The sequence below is a fragment of the Sinocyclocheilus rhinocerous genome, unplaced genomic scaffold (genome assembly GCF_001515625.1).
Source record: "Sinocyclocheilus rhinocerous isolate Xijiao unplaced genomic scaffold, SAMN03320098_v1.1 scaffold1053, whole genome shotgun sequence".
NCBI lineage: Eukaryota > Metazoa > Chordata > Actinopteri > Cypriniformes > Cyprinidae > Sinocyclocheilus > Sinocyclocheilus rhinocerous.
Window position 1 is genome coordinate 521,526 of NW_015638958.1, and position 13,191 is coordinate 534,716.

The following is a 13,191-nucleotide window of genomic DNA, read 5'->3' on the forward strand; positions in this document are numbered from 1 at the left end:
TTCTGTTTTGAAGTTGAACCTGGAGATGATGTGGACTTCAGGAGAAACCCCCCTGCACTCCCCCCACTCACCATCATGGACAGCACTGTGACTGCAGTGCTGCAGTGCACCACAATCTCTCAGGACCTGAAGTGGGACACTCACATTGAATTCTGTTACACTGTGGAAACTTCTGTCACGAAAACAAATTCCTCGTATGTGTAAACATACCTGGCAATAAAGCTCATTCTGATTCTGATTCTGATTCTGACCTGTTTTTTGTTCATTTTTCCTACGCACCTATCGATTACCTACAGGTGTGCAAGGGTAACTGTTGTTAAATAAAAATTCCATGCAACAAAATTTTAACTGAAAAATTGAATTGAATTCTGAATTTTACTAAGCCGTGAAGAAATATCCTTCTAACAGCCCCAGATGCTTCAGTTTGAAGACTGTGAGATCACTTCCTGTGATGGCAATGTTAACGGCAGTGATATCGGAGAAGACATGCTTTGAACACTGCTGCTCTGCCTTTCCACTCCAGCACAGATAAGACAGTCAACCTATAATCAGTGGAATGGGCACATTGACCGTCTTTGATGCATTTCTGGGGTCCATTACTGCTAATGAAAGGCAGATAAAAGGAATATGATAAAAATAATTTGTGTCTGCACAGAGATGCCAGTTTCCTTCGCCAATGTACGTATCCCCCTCCCATTCCCTACGGCCTGAACGCTTAATTTCTGATGACCTAAATGTATCTCTTTCAAAATATTCAAACTGGCTTGTGTTCATCTGGAAGTGTCTGACGATAAGGAGTGAGCTTTTTTTTTTTTCGAGCTGGAATGCAGTGTAAAGTTGAGCTCACTGGGGCTTATGGGAAGTCTCCGGTGGGAAAGACATCACTGAGGTTAGATGCACTCTCATTCCTCTTCAATTATTCGCAGTCGGCCTATTCAGTATTTAAAAGCCCGCTTCATTTCACATTCATGAATATCACACATCTCTGGCACAGTAAATAAGTTGCTGGATCTACGTCAGTGAATCCACAAACTAAAATATGAATGCGTGAATCTAATTTGCAGCGTTCAATGAAAATGATTTTGAGAAACAGAAAGAGTAGGCATACGGTCTCCAAACTGTATCCTTATAGGAACTGCTATATAAAAAAAATATATATATATATACACATGTATTAATTTTATATTACATATTTAATAATAAAGATAAAGTAAATATAAAATATAAACAATTTTGCATGAATATATTCTCTTTGTCCTCTATCTTCTATGACCTTTCATTCACTTTTGTCTCTGCATTCTGATTCAGAGATATTCTACAGGTCCTGTTTCATTCATCCTTACAATTTGCAACACGCTTCCTTCGCGCTGAGAATATTCTTTTGAACTTTAAGAAAAATTCAAGCTATTCACAATGCAGGATTCATAAAAGCTACGCGGCGTACAGCTGTCAGTCAAATCATCTTGTCGGTCCGAGCAGACATTAGCATTGCAAAGGAACGGTCGAAGGTAAGACAGGGCCGTCCTGTCCATTGTAAAGTTGTCTCTTTTTGCTGCTTACACGGCAAATGCATCTGAATGAGAGGTGCTTTGAACAAAGAACGTGGGAAATACACTGAGATAAAGCTGATGTATAACAGAAAGCCTGAACACGGGCCTCTTTTTCTTTCTCTTTTATGACCGTCGCTGTGACATTTTCTTATCACACCAAACAGTCCTAGATCTGACCTTTCGCCTACTTTGACTGGCATCTGGATTATTCTGATGGAATAATCGGTGTATGAAAAGCAACGATTTGACTAAATGATACTCGTTCTGCCCGTTGGACACAAGAGAATGGACATCAGCCAAAAGATACGACCGCTAGTGTGGAGTCAGAAATGACCTGCTAACAGTATGCCATCTTGGGAAAGCGTCTTTATGGACTGCAAATACTATTTTAAGCTAACAAAGGCAGGCATTTGATAAAACGGACAAAGAAGACATGCAAAGATCGACCTCTGAGAAAGATGACAGAAATGTATTCTGATGCTGGAGATGGTGGCAAGGGCTCCAGGCAGTTGCAAAGTGTTGTATACCTGTGTAGACGAAACGTCCCGGAGCTCCTTTGCAGAACTGCTTGGACTTGTAGGAGAGTGTGACCTCCACGACCCCAGGGATGTGTCTAGGGGGCGTCTGCACCCGGATAGCGTGAGGTGTGATGAGCTAGAAGCCATCAGAGCACACGTTCAGTGGTCAGCACTCAATACACAAGCACTGTCTCCAATGTAAACACAGTTAATGCTGAAGCTAAAGAATGATTCATTACTCAAAGGACACAGTTATAGATTTTAGCCATATACTGTAATAGGATCTGTTATGTTGTGATGTCTGGTTTGTCTCTAAAAATGTCTAAATTTTTTTTGTTTGGTAACATTAAACATTAAACTACAGAGCTTTCAAGTTATTTGAACTCATTCGATTTATCCAAAGCAAAGAGATGGCACTGTATTCTTTTGAAGAAATATTTTTAAAAATTATAAATATTTAAACAATTATTATTTTTAACGATTTTATTAGTAAAATAATTTGGCTTTTAGAAAAGAAAAGAAAAGAAAAGAAAAGTATGAAAGGTTTGGTAAAAAAAGTAATATATTTTAAGGATAATATTTAAAAAAAATAATTATTTTAATATTACTAATTGCATTTATATTAGTAAAATAAATTGGCTATTTAAAATAAAATAAATAATATAATAAAAAATAATAATATATAATATAATTAAAATATAATTATATAAAATATAATAATAATAATAATAATAATACAAAATATTCTTTAAAAACCTACTTCACTCCAAACTAGCATTGTGCCGAAGACCACTTGTAAACCGTCAAAGAAGTTGTCCCCAATGATGATGACGGTGGCCCCCCCAGTCGTCCATCCTTCACTGGGACTGATGGCCTTAATGCATGGAGTGGCTGCTTCGGAAAACAAGATCACAACACAAGCACAGAGTTAGAGCGGGTTAGTGTCAACGTTCACACAACTTTTGAGAAATGTTATCATTAAACTAATTGGCATTTACCAGTGTTTTACTCTACTCTCCACATACCCCAAATGCAAATGAAAAAACTGAAAAACAGGAAGTCTGATGACTGTAAAAGCTCATTTGATTTTTTTTTCTTTGGTGTCTGTGCATCACTCAGCTCAATAAAACCATTAAGTTTTTTTTTGGTCTTTTATCGTAAATCCGTCTTTGAGCAGGCGGTATGGAGACAGACAGGCTGACTGAACGACTGGTCCAGACTCCACTGGCTATGGACAGGAATTGATTGGTCGCAGCTCGGTGAGCTAACAGGCAAACTGAGGGGCTCTTGGTGCAACTTCAGACCACATTACTGCATATAGTGCTGTACACCAGCGGCCACTTTCCTCCAACATCAACATGGGAATGCAAAGTTCCCAAACTTTTGACTTGAAATCACTTCTGATTGCTTTTGAAAGTTCTCTTTGTTGCGCAAGTGAACATCTCTGGAAATGTTGATACCTGTGAATAGATGAAAGTAAACAAGCATTGGGCGTGATTTGCATTCACCTGTTGGGGTGTAATGGAACAGCTGTTCTCTTTTACAATATCTGCATGCGTATTCTAGTGCGTTCAAGATGAAAGCCTGCCCATCTCCCACAATGCACTGCCATCAGTGACTTCCTCTTCATGTGTTGGTCTTTGGAGAATTACAGAAGAGTCTTACTAAAAGTAGAGCAGCGACTTTCCTTTTCCTCGATTGGGACACAGGAGTGCCGGTGATTTCACAGTGATGGTTTTCACACAAAACAGTCACAGAGCTAATCACACAATTTCCCACATACAGGGACTGTTCTGAGTTCAGCTGGGAGGTGAATCTCTACGCACACTTTCAGCATTTCATATCAAAGCGACATTACCCAATGCAGCCCCTTCAGATAGTCAGATGTGAGGTTCCCTTTCAGTCGGTCACTCTCGACGTCACGTCGGATGACCGACGAAATTGGGATCTCGCTTAGAGAGACCAATCTACTTAGAGTGTAAACTAAACGAGCCAATGCACATTGGCATGCGATTATTGCATCCAGCTGCCGCTGATCACAGCGTGAGTATAAGTAGGCAGCAGATGCAGCGCATATTCAGCTTTTCGCTGAGGAGCCGAGCGATCACATCGTTCTGCTCCTGACTACTCTACTGAGAGAAGAAGACTGAACGAGTTCAGCGCGCTCTTGGGAGAGCTCTTCGTGTTGGCGGTACGGCGCTTCAGCGGTGGTGGTTTCCCGTGTCGAGTGGGTTGCACACAACAGGCTGCACTACCCCTGTGTGTGTTGCAGACGGCCATCTCCCCTGTGCGCTTCAGCACACTGAAAGAGCAATTTCCATACTAAAAGAGCTTCACGGGTGGAACGTCTTTTTGAAGACGCGTCTTTTTAAAGATGTCTTACCACCCGTGTGTTTCTGGGTGCGGTCGTTACCTGGCGCCGGGTGATGGTCACGATCGCTGCCTCACGTGCCTGGGCATCTAGCACGCTGAGGTGGCGTTTGTGGATGAGTCATCTTCTCATTGCAGGAAGATGATCATCTCGGAGTCGCGGGCCAAGCTCCGTTTCCTCAAGGGGCGGAGTTCCGTTGCCTCTGCCTTGATCTAGTTCTCCTCTTGTTCAGTGTCACATGATCCTTCATAAATCATTCTAATATTGCTGCTCAAAAAACACATCTTATGTTAAAAAGAGCTGTGTTGCTTAATTTTTTTGGAGAAACCATTATACACCGTGGATTCTTTGATAAGCAAAGTTTAAAAAGACCGGCATTTATTTGAAATAGAAATCACTATAATCTCTTTACTGTTACTTTTGATCATTTTAATGAATCCTTGCTGAATAAAAGTATCAATTTCCTAAAAAAAATCTTACTAACCCCAAACTTTTGAACAGAAGTGTATATAAGACACAGTAATATTATTTGATGGATTTAACATAAATGTGACCCTGGACCACAAAACCTAATAAAATAAGGGTCAATTTTTCGAAATTGAGATTTATACATCAACTGAACGCTGAAACTGAATAAATAACTTTCCATTGATGTATGGTTTGTTAGGATAGGACAATATTTGGCTGAGATACAACTATCTGAAAATCTGGAATCTGAGGGAGCAAAAAAATCTAAATATTGAGAAAATCGCCTTTAAAGTTGTCCAAATGAAGTCCTTAGCAATGTATATTACTAATCACGAATTAAGTTTTGATATATTTACGGTAGGAAATTTACAAAATATATTTCACGTCTTACCTTCAGAAGGGTCCAGGCGTCGCGCCCTCCGCCCATGTTTGGAGTTGTTGTGGACGAACATGTTATCTGACACGGCCAGGACATGGCCGTCCACATTCACTGTGGTGGACACCACCACCTATGGAGACACCAAAGCGTTTTTACAACCTGTCTGTGTGCATGTAAAATCACATTTTTTGTCTGTTCATGTGCATTCTCACCTGAAATCGCCTCATGTCTCTGGGATTCCCTTGACTTTTTCTTCATTATAATAAATGCGGTTTGAATGTCAAACTTATACTCGCATTCAAATGTCTGGGGTCGGTACAATTTTCTAATGCATTCAAAACAAGTAAAAATGCTCACCAAGGCTGCAATTATTTAATCAAAAACACAGTAAAAATAGTGATATTTTAAAACATTATTACAATTCAAAATAACCATTTTCTATTTTAATATATTTTAAAATGTTTTTTTTCTGTCATAGCAAAACATTTTAAAATATATTAAAATAGAAAAACAGTCACAGAGCTAATCACACAATTTCCCACATACAGGAACTGTTCTGAGTTCAGCTGGGAGGTGATGTTCTACGCAAACTTTCAGCATTTTATATCAAAGTGACATTACCCAGTGCAGGCCCTTCAGACAGTCAAATTACTTGTAGTCTAGGTGAGGAAGTAGAAAGTAGCACTAACAAGTTTGACTTTTTTCTTCACTATAATAAATGCGGTTTCAATGTCAAACTTATGCTATCATTCAAAAGGCTGGGGTCAGTACAATTTTTTGATGTTTTTGAAAGAAGTCAAGATGCTCACCAAAGCTGCAATTATTTAATCAAAAATACAGTAAAAACAGTAATACTGTAAAATATTATTACAATTCAAAATAACCATTTTCTATTTTAATATATTTTAAAATGTTTTTTTTCTGTCATAGCAAAACTGAATTTTCAGCAGCCTTTACCTTTCAAAATATTGTACTAACCCCAAACTTTTGAACAGAAGTGTACAGTATAATATGTGATGGATTTAACATGAATAACATCACAGAAAGCAAAATGTGTGTATTTTTGTGAAATTTACTCCTTACCTTCAGAAGGGTCCAGGCGTCGTGCCCTCCTCCCATGTTTGGAGTTGTTGTGGACAAACATGTTATCTGACACGGCCAGGACATGGCCGTCCACATTCACTGTGGTGGACACCACCACCTATGGAGACACCAAAGCGTTTTTACAACCTGTCTGTGTGCATGTAAAATCACATTTTTTGTCTGTTCATGTGCATTCTCACCTGAAATCGCCTCATGTCTCTGGGATTCCCTGCATTTTTCAAACAGTTCTGATTACACTTGAGAAAAAATTTCAGGAAAAATCTGCAAAAGAAAGACAGAAACACTTTTAAGCGACTCGAACACAACGAAAACACTCAAGGACAACAGCATCCATATATAAACAGCCGCCAATGAGTGATTTAGCCCACTTTTGAAGACACTCTGTGTAGACGTATAATATGCAATTAGAGTTGAAGTTAGATTTTTCTTCCTTTATAATGAAGACCAACTCTAGATTTGTTGATTTACTCGTATTTTTACCTCAGCCTGGTGCTACTGATCGGGAATGGATATCAATGAAGATGAGCCGTAATAGCCTCCGCTGCTGGAGGTGGGCTCCAGTACGAAATGGATTGCAGTTTTAATGCATTTCCCCTGGCTGGCAATCTCTATGCATTCATCTCCAGGACCATAAGCCCCACTATTTTGATGGAGTGCTTTCCTTTTAATTGCCACATTATCACAATAATAATCCGGGCAGTTAACAACCAGCAAGGTCGCAGACAGCCATGTCACATTAACCACAGGATAACCTCCGCCACTGCCGCCCCACGGAGCGCACGGAGAGAAGGATGCTGGGAGAAAAAGCGGCGAGAGAAGCCCCGTCTGCTATATAAATGGCCGGCATCTGCAGACGCCATTGATTTCTCCCTAATAAGACAGTAACAATATCTTTAAAAACACACGGTGCTAACTCAAGCGATTTTTTTAGAACCTCACTTTACCGCATGACATGATCACCATACATACTTTAACCCCATCAGCGCTCTTACGGAGATATAGATAGGAAAGAGAGAAATCCGGCGAGAAAGATGGAGAGAAAGGGAGAAAGCCTGCTCTCTTTAGCTGGTATCGACTGATACTTGATCTGGGTTGCTCTGTTGGCTGCTAATGCCCTTTATGGCCATGGAATACAATAATATGGGGAACCCATCCCTGAGCTCCATTCATATGATATTGGAGTCCTTGGAAGGAGAGATATGGATCAATAAGGATTGAATTAAAACACAGCAGGAGACAAGGGCTGTAAGTGAAGCTCTTCTCAGATATTAGAGGAGTACTGTGTTTATACACTGCCTCAGTCACCATCTGAAAGTAGAGAATCCTGCCTGAATCGTGGGCTCAAACCCGTCCCGCTTTGGTGGTTCTGGAACAGAGTGGCGAAACACAGAAGAGAAGAGAGGGAGAGATGAGGGCATGGAGGGGGAGAAAGAAGCATGTGACTGGAGAGAGTCTCGTAGGTCTAGACTTCTCCATCTGCCACCGGGCAGGAGTTGACAGGGAATGTGAGATTCCAGGTCTCATCCTGGAAAAGCGGCAACACTTCAAAGCAGGTCGGCTCCCTTCGGATCGGGGCAGGACTAGCCCAGTGTTTGGAAGTGTGCGGGATGAGAGGGGAAGAGCTGCTTTTAGATGACAAGGCTCGGGGTGGAATGGGGATCTCAGACAGGAAAATGGGGGCGAGTGGAAAGACACGAGCAGGGCAGATTCTGAAAAAGTCCAGTGTAACCAGCAGACTTTAACTGAATATTCTGGGTTAAATGCAATTTAAGCTGTATCAACAGCAAGTTTGACTGCTGTTCATAACCACATAAAATATTTAGACTAAAATCAAGAAATGCACAGAAATGCATGTTTATTGGGCAATTTTTCTATGCTCACCCTATAGATGTTGCAATTCTCAAATATATTGCAACGATAAAAATAAATGTCATTGTGCGGAGTAAATATTACAATTATATACAAAAAATATATGGTATATTTATGTTTATGTATATTTATAACTATATTTGAGAAATTCTATCATATATACAGGCATAAGGCATATCAGCATTATAGCGGCCATTGGCCTATTGAAAATAAATAATTAAAAGACATTATCCTTGCTAATTAGCACAGAATGACAGAATGAAAGCAAAAAAAAAAGAATCGCATATACAATAATCGTATCATATCATTGTCACTTTCAGAAATACAGAGCATTTTCATTTCCAAGTGTGGATACATGTCATCCTGAAGTCCCCTCAAGGCCTTTGCAATGACTGATATTGTACCTGTGATACAAAGACCCCAGTATGAAATGGACAGACGGCTATAGGAAAAGACAGAATGACAGAACAGGCGAAATTGAGGTGTGGACAGAGAAAGACTGAGAGAGAAGGGAAAGACTAACTCTCATGCTGAACCTCTCCCTCCCCATCTAAAACTTATTAAAACAACATAAATAATTAATGACCTTCTAGAGCCAGGGCTCGGTTATTAGTCTCAGCGTTTCTTTTTCTCCATCCTTCTCTCTGTCTCTCTTTTGCTGCCTCTCTCTCTTTCTGCTCTTAAAAAAGTGGGTAAAGATAATGAGGGAGTTGGCGTCTCTGTTGTAAGCCGTCACCTCATTACGCTGGCCAGCAATCAATTACAGAGGGATGTGTGGCCCTGTCAGTTCATAATGTGCCTCCAACTCCGAGTCAGGAATTACTGCTGGTCTACAGCACCCTCTCCACTTCTCTCTCTCCATCCGTCTGTCTCTAACTCGAGGGCCTGGCGAGGAAGGGGCTCTAGGGCTGAAAAGAGACCAGAAGGGCTGGTCGAGTAGGCATCAGGCTGTGAAGGCCAGGGTCTCTCATCTGTAGCTCTGAGACTTGACCTTAGCTGTGTGAGAACACCTGACTATTTACAAGTCTTCAATACATGCAGAAAGGGAGTTTGTGTTGTTTTATGGGTGATGCTGGTGAACAAATGGTATGTTTGGTATATTTTAGTTGCTCTGATGGACGAAACCTGAGAACTTGTGAATAAAAAAGAGCAAAGTGTAAAATCTGAGCAAAATTATTATGGAATTTGAAGTCCCAGAAGAAAATTGTTACGCTTTTAAAGCTCAGGACACCTAATGGGTTTTGCATTTATGTTTCAGTGAAGTGTCAACTTTGTCTCTCCTAAAATTCCATAGGAGAAATAAAAACACATTAATGAAATGAGACACAGTATGAGTATAGAGGTATAAAATTACTGTGGGTATACAGCTCAGATAATCTGGTCTCTGAAGAATTTGACGAGTTCACATGGAGATTTCAAACTTTTTACTGCAGACTTTGGTTTCTTAGCAAATCTGAGCACAGTTTGAGATATTGTTGAGATCTTTTCAGAAACTCGAGAGGAGACAAGTGGGAGATTATTAGTGCCACAGGAGAAAAAATCTGATAAAATGGAGATTACCATTTAATATATATTTAAAAAAGGATATTAAAAGGATAGTTCATCCAAAAAATGAAATTTCTGTCATTATTTTGAAGAATGTTTCAACTTTTTTAAGCTATAGGAGTCCAAAATGACATTGGAACCCAGTGACTTTCACAATACAATATGGACAAAAAACACTGAGACCATTTTTTTCCCCAAAATATCTTCTTTTGTGTTCCAGAGAAGAAAAAAAGTCAAACAAGTTTGAAATGACAAGGGGATGAGTAAATGTTTTGGAGGTGAAATATCCCCTTAAATAACTTTTTCTCCACACTGAAAAACATTTGGTATAGGATTTACTTTGAAACAGTTTTGACCCAGAAACTGCTAGTAACTTTCACAAACAATTGCAAAGAAACGGAAAGTAACACATAGAATTAAACATAACATTTTGAAGTAGAAATAATGAAATTGTGCTTTCTTGTAAAACATACTACAATAATCTGTTTTATTTATAACTTCAAAAAAAAAAAAATTTTTACAGTGCAGACACACTTTCCAAGAATAAGTGACTATAATTATAGTTCAGAATACATCTTGTAGAAACAGTCTTACACACATGCACACACAAAAATCCTCACGTGATGTGTGAAAAAGAGCATCTCTGTCTGCTCACCCATCATCTCACACACACATACGCACATCCCTGGAGTCTCTCACTTATTACGTTAGGCAAGAAGAAGAAGAAGAAAAAAATCAATATTTCAGCAGAGGTATTTTTAAAAGCTGCCATGGCTCCAATTCTCGGCCACTGTTTGCTGCGAGTACTCGTTGCTTTCTATGAAAAGATGCTCTTTCTTTGGGACGCTTAAGACAGAAGGCGATCGCTCTCGTAGTCTCTGCATTAGATTTGCATGCTGCTTTTTGTCCCATTCACAATGTTTGGTTCTCTCAACACACTGACTGACATCCATTTAACTCACTGTAGGTGGAATCAAAGCACAACCATTTGACTGCGCTTGCTCTGTCTAGCCCTCTGAACGGCCTGGTTGTAGCTAACGGCATGTGTAATTATTTTAAAGCCATGTAATAGAATTTCTGGCAATAATTTAGTGCAGTCCAATAATTTATTTTGTATAATAGCAAAGAGAACATTCTGGAAGCGAACTAGAGGTTATAATATAATTTTACCGACTTTGTCCTGAATTCAGAATCGTTTTAATGAATGAGGACAGGATTATATTAACAATAAAGGTGTACAAAAAAAGGCAAGGTGTGGATGTGCGCGTAAGAGAGAGTGAGAGAGACTGGGGCCCTCCTTTGCTCTCCTACACGTCATCAATTATTCACTAGCCAAGATGGCAATTACAGGACCGTGTACAATCAGACTAAATATTTAATAAGGCACTCAAACAGTCTCTAGAACGGATCTTTGTCTCTCTCTCTCCTCAGTCTCATCCTTTACACTGCATCTACCGTCCGCTCCCCTGGCCTCTTACCTTTGTTATGAGTACAAAAACAGTTTATACAGCTCACAGACTCATGCACGTATTAGAGATGAGCATTTCCTCTGTGTTTCATTTGAATGAATAGGAAAAATATATATTGTATGCATCTGGGGAGTTTGTAAAACATGAAGGGAACATCAGGGAATTTATGTGGATTTTTAGGAATAGGAAAATCATCTGCCTGTTAAAAGGCAGATTAAAGAGATAGTTCACCCAGAATACAAAATTCTGTCATCATTTACTCACTCTTATTCCATTTTTTTTTTCTGTGTAACACAAAGAAGACATTCTGAAGAACTGTTTTTTTTATATTTAATGAAGGTCAATGGGATCAGCACATTACATGCACATTAACTTTGAACCTCACTGACTTTCATTATATGGACAAACCCAAACAAACAAAACAAAACAAAACAAATGAAACACAAATAAAATTATTTTGTATTCCACAGAAGAAAGTCATAGAGGTTTAGAAGGACATGAGTAAATAATGACAGAATTTTCATTTCTGTGAGAAATTCAAATGTCCCCTTAAATAATATTTTAAATCTATTAAAAAAAATACAATTACCATTTAAAAGTTTGTGGTCAGAAAGATTTTTTAAATAAATTGATTCTTTTATTTAGCATGGAACCATTTGATAAAAAAAAAAAGTTAATAGATGCTGTTCTTTTGAACTTTGTATTCATTAAAGACTACTAGAAAAATTGTATCACCGTTTCCCTCAAAAATATCAAGCACAACTGTCTCATAACTATCTCATAACAAAGTGCTGAATTGCTAGAGACAAGGATGGGAAAATGAATCTATGACTTCCCCATCTGCACTCTGGGAAAAAGGGAAAGAAGGAGGTACAGACAGCGAGATAAGAAATGAGAAGATCCTGCAAAAACCCTGATGGTGGGATGTTTGTTTGGATCAGTGAACAGTGTCCTTGTGTCTGTTTGTAATTAACGGCAAAGACAGAAGATGAAGCAACTCAAATCACACTCACACAATCACTCCTCCCTTGCGATCAGATTTCCTCAAGACCCTCCTAAGCATTATTTTGGCCTCTGTTGCTATGGCAAAGTACATATTTGTACCTCCAATTGAAATCAATCCATGACATAATGCAGTAATGAGAGAGCGCGTAAAACACGTGAGCGCAGCTGACCTCACAACGGAGGAATGGATCAGAAATTACTGCAAGCTGCACTTCCTGAACAGAGCACAGTCACTTATTACGCCCATAAACGAAACCCCAGAAACCTGCCACACTTTCACACGGCCCATTATGTGAACAGAAACCACATTTCCTTGTGAAGTCTGAATCATTATACTCAGCCCAATAAATATATATATATATTTTGTGAAACAACATACTCCTTAATTGACTGTCAAATGTCAAAAGCGACTTTGTACAGACTGCAGGGGACCAGAAGTAGATCTTACAGATGATTTGGTCACCATCTGATGCCCCAGTCAGCCTTATGGGAAGGACTGGGTGAATGTGTCACGATAATATTTTTCTCTAAATGGAGATCAAACGGTTGGACTTGACAGTAGATCAGCAGGAGAGACGACACAGTGTGTTGTGCTCTGAGAACAATGTGTCATTTGTGAGAGTCTGAAACCCGATTTACACTGAGAAATCAAGTTACTAATGGGTTAAAGAGATTCTAATGCTTTAAAAAGTAATGCTTTTTACAATCTGTAATCACTTTTAAAAATAGCAATTGAAGAGGAAAAAGAAAATAATTGGTGAGAAAGAGGATCCAACCTGTGTTTCCCAAGAGAGCACGTGCATATATATGAAAATGAAAACCTGACCACCAGGTAAATATCATTCATTGGGTCTGATCTCCTATATATATATATATATATATATATATATATATATACAGTATCTCACAGAAG

General features: G+C 39.0%; 1 pseudogene; it reads right to left on the reverse strand.

Annotated features, from left to right (window-relative positions):
* The window catches only part of LOC107750336 (transcription factor COE1-like), a 137,870-nt pseudogene that overhangs the window by 36,659 nt on the left and 88,020 nt on the right, over nt 1-13,191 (reverse strand).